Source organism: Palaemon carinicauda, chromosome 1, assembly GCF_036898095.1.
Source record: "Palaemon carinicauda isolate YSFRI2023 chromosome 1, ASM3689809v2, whole genome shotgun sequence".
NCBI lineage: Eukaryota > Metazoa > Arthropoda > Malacostraca > Decapoda > Palaemonidae > Palaemon > Palaemon carinicauda.
The window spans coordinates 317,902,326-317,909,482 of NC_090725.1; positions in this window are offsets into that span (position 1 = coordinate 317,902,326).

Genomic DNA, 7,157 nt, shown 5'->3' on the forward strand with positions numbered 1-7,157 from the left:
TTTGAAGGATCATTACAGTAAGTATGAAAAAATACAAGCTTATGCATTTTCCATTATTGATACTGAAAGGAATAAAATATATAGTTTGAACTAAATTAATTTAAATCGCCATAGATTTTTTATGTTTTTCCGATTCCACAGATCACTTTGAAAGACAATGATGCTCAGTGATTTGACCAAGCTCCATCTTTATCCAGAATCTGTCGTTGCCTATAAAGAATTCATTTTAGCTTTTCAGAGTTGCTTTTCAATTTTTGATTTTCTAACACGTTTTGAAATATATTGGAATCGTGTTAGTTACTCTCTCTCTCTCTCTCTCTCTCTCTCTCTCTCTCTCTCTCTCTCTCTCTCTCTCTCTCTCTCTCTCTCTCTCGAAATCACTTCTTGAGAGACTTTGTTAGTTGAAATAACGTAATTAAAATTGCTAACACACCCAAGCAATTAAGTTTCAGACATTTTTCAATCATAAGAATTAAATTTCATATTTGTGCAGAGCTCTGGTGTATGAAATATGTTTAAAGATTAATGGAGAGATGATAATCTTGTTTAGATTTCATAAAGTCATTTCTGTATATTTACGTTGTAAGGTAAAAAGTTTACACTTTTGTTTAATGTTTGAACTTCAAACATGAATGTTAATAATCAATTACAATTCAAATCTCCTCCTTCAATTTCAGCATAAACCATTTAATCGGAGTTGCAAACTTATTAGTTCTCCTGCAAATTACTCGTTTCACATCCGTTATCCAATTTATTATGAGGAATAAAAACTTTAACTTGTTCCATTTAATAGATTTTCACTATGCGTACTAGAGATGATCCATATATAATTTTGAAATATCTTTTGGAATTGGGTTTATCTCTAATTCCTTATATATGAAATATTTATTTTGGTGTTGTTACTGTTTTTAAAATACTTCATTTCAATTGTTAAATGTCTCTCATATCGTTTATTTTCTTATTTCAATTCCTAACTAGGCTATTTTTCCCCGTTGGAGCCCTTGGGCTTATAGGATATTGCTTTTCCAACTAGGGTTGTAACTTACCTAGTAATAATAATAATAATAATAATAATAATAATAATAATAATAATAATAATAATAATAATAATAATAATAATAATAATAATAATAATAATAATAATAATAATAATAACCCCCTAACAGTTTATTCCAAAAGAGGCTTCATTTCAAGGTTTGGAATATCGTATTAGCCAAGATATTCCCATTATAAACATTGCAGATATATTGATTTATTTCACTAGATACAAATACAATTAACAAATATACTTATCTACTTATAAATTAAGGAGACAGCTTTATCAACCCCAAAATTAGTAATGTCCGCATCATGAATGATGAAAAATGTGAAGGGATATATGAATATATTCATCATGAGCATTCTCGTCCGGATGCGGGTAAAAACGTCCAATGTAATATATATGTAAATATATGTTAACTCGTCTACACAACTTTTGCCAACTGGTGAACTTGGTTGAATCTCCTGTATAAGCTACGGGACATAAGAGGCTTTACATTTAAATACGTAATTTGCTATTAATATTGTTTTTCATTCTTTAATCTTTAATTCTCTTATAAATAAATAAATTCATAACTAATAGTAAATACCAAAATGATAAGAAAAAATGCACGAATGAAGGAAAGGCACACTTTTGCCAAGGTCTAAATACCTATAAGCAGGATTCAATTAGTTGCATAAATATGGATAAAATCTTACGGCTCTATAAGTGACCTTAGCTTCAGTAAAGCTTTGTCTTAAGACAAAAAGGCCATCGATATCTTAGGTTTTTGCTCCTTTAATGTAGGACACCTTCAACAAGATATGAAAATCCAGCCTCCATCAAAAGATGGCTCTTTCTATGTGAAAGTCGTAAACATATTTTTTTATATATATTTTTGTGTGTAACATTTTGTGTGATTCTGCCACTAAACAAGCAAACGAGCAATATAGACAGACAGACAATCTAACTGAACCGAAACATAACTTGTCGGTGTATTTATTTGAAACCCTAATTCATGTACTCTTCAATAGAATGGTTGGATTGATGTATGTCTAAAAACAATTATGTAAATAGCAATAGGGTCATTATTATAGAGGTCAACTAGGACACTCAAAATCAAACTTTTAACAATACTGGTAAAACATACCGTTAAATGTAATAATGAATATGTGCCATGACATTTTGAATAGTGTTTGCTGACATTTCCATCATTTAAGGTACAGAATTTCTGACCATTCTCTACCTGTTGAACCTTGGATCTACTTGTATCAACATTAACACAATTAGCATTCTAAAGATCGTAATTTTTACCAATTATTTTTGCATAAAAGCTGATTATACATAGCATATATGAAATGTGTAATTATTTTTATTCACATGTAATCTCATTGTAAGTTACATTATTAAAATACATTACGGTTCCCAATGTATCATCAAAATGAACCGAGATGCTACAATAAAATGCGTAAATGACGGAATACCATTAGAGTGTTGTAGCCTATGCATATTAGCATACTGTAGGGTTCACTTTTTTCAATATTTCAAAAATTTCTCCTAATTGGAAATGAAATTATAGCCCATTTATGCTTCGTTGAATCAAGTATAAGTGGAACATTAGGGCAATGGAGATGCATTTGCATTATGGAAAGCATTAATTATATTTTAATGAATCTAGATATGTTTAAATGCACCTGTAATGCTCTGTGCTTTAGGCAAGAGGTCTTGGATTATTATTTCTAAATGTTTACTTTGATTAAGACTTTATTTCAGATTACAATTCTTTATTACTGTTAAGTCTTGCTAAGTTTTTTTTTTTCTTTTTTTTTTTTTATATGATGATCAGCATGCATACCACCAGCATTGTGAGTTTCTAGTTTTCCATAATGATTTTTGGTCTCATTCCTGACAAAGTTACGAATCAGAATGTAAATTTTGTGTATATCTATGCTGTCAATATCATTAAATTAAAAAAAAAGACACTCCCTGCATCTATGACATGTTTTGTGGGACATATAATTATTTGTTTTCCAGGCAATTAGCACTTTACCAGTCGAACTTATGATTGGAGATGGAACTATCTCCAATAGTAGTTTTCATCTGTTTGTGTTATATTTTGCCACCTGGAACTCTACCAACTTCCGGGTAGCTACACTAATAATCTCAGGTAAATGTCATGAGCCACAGTTTGAATTTTCTTACAAAATAGAATTAGAAGAGATTTATTTAGCATACATTGGGACTGTTTATAATGTTTTATTTTATTTTCAGTCTTAAACTTTCAAGTGACCATTTTCTATCAGACTTTTCTTATGTGCAGGCAAACATTAAATAAGATAATACAATATTAGAAAAGAGAATCTGTGCTTCACACAATGATTATGGCGATGGGTAAAAGTAGTTATTTGTATATGCAGTTACTATAAAGTCAGCATAAGGGATTTCTGGGTTGGTAAAGATGGCCGAAGAATGAGAATGCGTACATATTTTAGACTTCATTTGGTATGCTTCAGTAGTGTATGTACTGAACAGGTTGGAACCAAATTCTGTAAATGCGTGGCATTAGATAAAGTGGATAAAGAGATGGAAGGATAACCATTCAGAACCTTTACACCAGTTATTGGATGAACATCTTTTGAACTAAATGCTAATTCAAGAGACTTTATTCACAACGCTAGCATAAGTTAAGCCTCAGGCATTGTTACAAACCAGGTTGCAACAAATATAATGTGTTCATTATAAGTTTGCAATGAAGGCATAGTATTAAGTTTGGCTATATAGCACTGTTACAACGCAAAAAAATAGATCTGCCAAACAATCTGTAGAAATGTCAGGGACGTTTCAGAACGTAGACTATCTTCTCCAATTTGTGAATGTTTTATCAATATCAAAATGTAAATAACATTCAATTAGACAAGGGATAAAATTTCTCAACAAAATTATTAATTGGGTCTTATCCTATTACGCAAGGAAAATAAAATCAGTAATAAGGAGGAAAATATGCAGTAAGACTGGATCTTAATGGAAAGTAAACTTAACCCCACCACCATTGCCCAGATTTTATTGTTAATAATTGTTAATTCCTTTTAATTAACAAATCTAGGTTGCGTCATCAACCTTAAGACCTATCCTCTGTATTGACTTGATAACTATATTTTAAGTACAGAAACTCTAATGAGCTTTAAAATAAAAACATTTTATCTTAGAGACCAAGCTCCAACTATGGAGAATTCCTTCTAACAGAAAAGGATTCATTCGATCTTAGAGGAATTTTTCGTATCATAGAAGTTTAATAAGTACTGAATCATAATAAATTCTTCATCCTTAGTTTAATCTAGTAAGATTTTTAATTCAGAAAATCAGCAAATATCTTACAAAACTTATTTCTTTAAAGTTAAAGGGAAAAAAAAGTCATGAAGTGTGCTATTCTTTTAAAAAGGTTCAAGACTTTCATAAGTTTATTATGTCCTGCAATCTATACACTCCACAAGATACTGGTCATTGTAAAGACTCGTCTTTGTAATGAAATGTTTTCCAAGAAAATATACAAAAATGGAATCATAAAAAAAATAGCCTGGGAGCTAATGTTTTAAGGGTTATTGTTGCTGCAATAAAATCAATAATCCCTACTTAATTCATACATTGTCTGGGCAAGATTAAACTTTTTAAAAGTAACGAGGCACTAGAAAATTATCCCAGCATAGTTTTATCTTAACTTTTGTTAAGCACCTTTGTTGTTTTAATTAAACAAAAAGGAAATTACATAGTTTGAGTAAAATATTTCAATGGTCGGGTCTGGAGGCATATTCAAACATTTAATTTTGGTGTTTTTTCTTAAATTGATTGATTGTGAAATAACGTACAGTGACTTGAATATAATCAGTTTTTAAGAAGTATTATCCATCATTTAATTGTGGCATAGACTTAATGTGAAAATTCTACATATTTAGATGACCGTAGACAGTACCCTTTCCATGAGATGCATGAATGACATTTCGTTTGGTGTTATCAACCCTGAGATTTTTTATATCATAGTAATTAACAAATAGTACTAATATTGAATTTCCCCCAAAATGCATTAAATAATACGAATATTTCAAAGACAGCTGGAATAAATATACAGACCTGATTATTAAAGATACTTTGGTATCACTTTCTTTATGTGGAAGATTGAAGAATCTGCCCACTCAAAGCTGAAAAAATGCCTATATGAAGGTATGTAAGGTCTATAAGAAAAAAGAAAATAAGAAATCAGTTGTTAATTTTATTTGGTTTCTATATGATAGTTAAAAAACTGGATTTAAAATAAATCGTTCAAACAAACGGTATAAATAAAGAGATAACTAGAAAATCAGTCAGGAAATGCAGACCTCCGCCGCGGCAGCTTATTTCTCGAAACCAGCTTGCCTTTCCCAGAATTAATTTAGACCTTAGACGTGTTTGAAGTCTGTGCGACAACCATGTGCGAGCTTTGGGTTTTGGTTAAGGTTAATTTGGTACACCCATTGGTTGATCTTGAAAGTTTCACTACTCTATGAGTACAATTGTGGCCAGGAAGTTGTTCAGAAACAAACAAACAAATAGACAATGGGACAAACAAACAAATAGGGGCGAAAATGTAACCTCCTCCCAACTTCGTTGATGGAGGTAACAATTTAAAAGTATAACTATTTCTAAGATATAATGATCAAAGTGATAAGAAAAATGCCACCAAACTATTGCTACCCTAGGTCACACTTCCTTTGACGAGAAAATGCAATTGGATTGGTTGAATGAATATTGAATTCCCTTTACCTTTTGTCATTCGCTTTGAAATAAAAGCAGATCAAGTTAGGAGCTTCAGTGAGTCTTTTAACCATAACCAAATTTTTGTTAGAGTTTTCTTGCTTGAGGGTACACTCGGGCACACTATTTTGTTAAAATGTTTGATAGTTTATAAAGGGAATATTTATTCTGATGTTGTTACTGTTCTTAAAATAGTCTATTTTTCCTTTTTTTCCTCTCCTTGCTGGGCTATTTTCCCTGTTCGAGCCCCTGGGCTTATAGCATCCTGCTTTTCCAACTAGGGTTGTAGCTTAGCAAGTAATAATAATAATAATAATAATAATAATAATAATAATAATAATAATAATAATAATAATAATAATAATAATAATAATAATAATAATAACGTAATAGTGAATTTCAAACGGGATGAAAATGGTTCCTTGAAGAAAAATTTTTGATTTGACCAAATAAAGTAGACTTTATTCATATAACCTGATCATATTTACCTCCGCGAACGAAGTGGGTGTTTGTGTGTTTGTTTTTGAACAGTTTCTTGGACACAATTCTAACCGTAGAGTATTGAAACTTGCTTGGATTAACTTTTATGTAAAAAAATAGAAATGATTGAATGGTCATGGTCAAGTAAAATGTCCAATAAACGTAATCAGCCATAAGTTGGGACATCGTTGTCAAAGTTACTTCAAACTTGGTTCATATTTAAGTGTATGAAAATCCACGCATATTAATAAGTATTAAGGTTAAAGGTCATGGTCGAGCATTTTTTCTGAACAATTAACTAAGGTAGAATATATTAGTAGCAATTTATTCAATTACGATGAGCCCAGAAAAGTATTTACAAACACGATGCTAGAGAAAAAAGATCGAACAAATAACAAGGATAATAAAAACAAATAAAATATTTAATCTGAAATCTTCTGAAAATAAAAATAAGATATTCAAACATCATAAATCCTGTTTGCTTAAGGAAAAACTTTCACATTCTTAAAATTCTGTGAACAACTGATCATCACAACATTTAGAATTTATGAAAAAACTTTTACCAAGTAGGTGGGCCGAGAAAGAATTTATAATATATCAGATGAAATATCTAAATTTCCTTTCTGTTTGTTTATTTTTATGATGGTAGATGGGGTACCTGAAGTTCAATGTGTTTGTTTATATGGAAGCTGTAATAAAAGTTGGCTTTGGTAATGGTAAAAGATGATAAGTCTCTTGTAGAGATTTGTATCAGTAGGATAATCTTTTGGGGTAGGAAAGGGATAGTTCTTTATTGATGAACTTTTCGAAGTCTTTTACTAAATGGACGCTTTTGTTTTTCCTAAGTTTTCCGCCTATCATTCGTCAAAATATT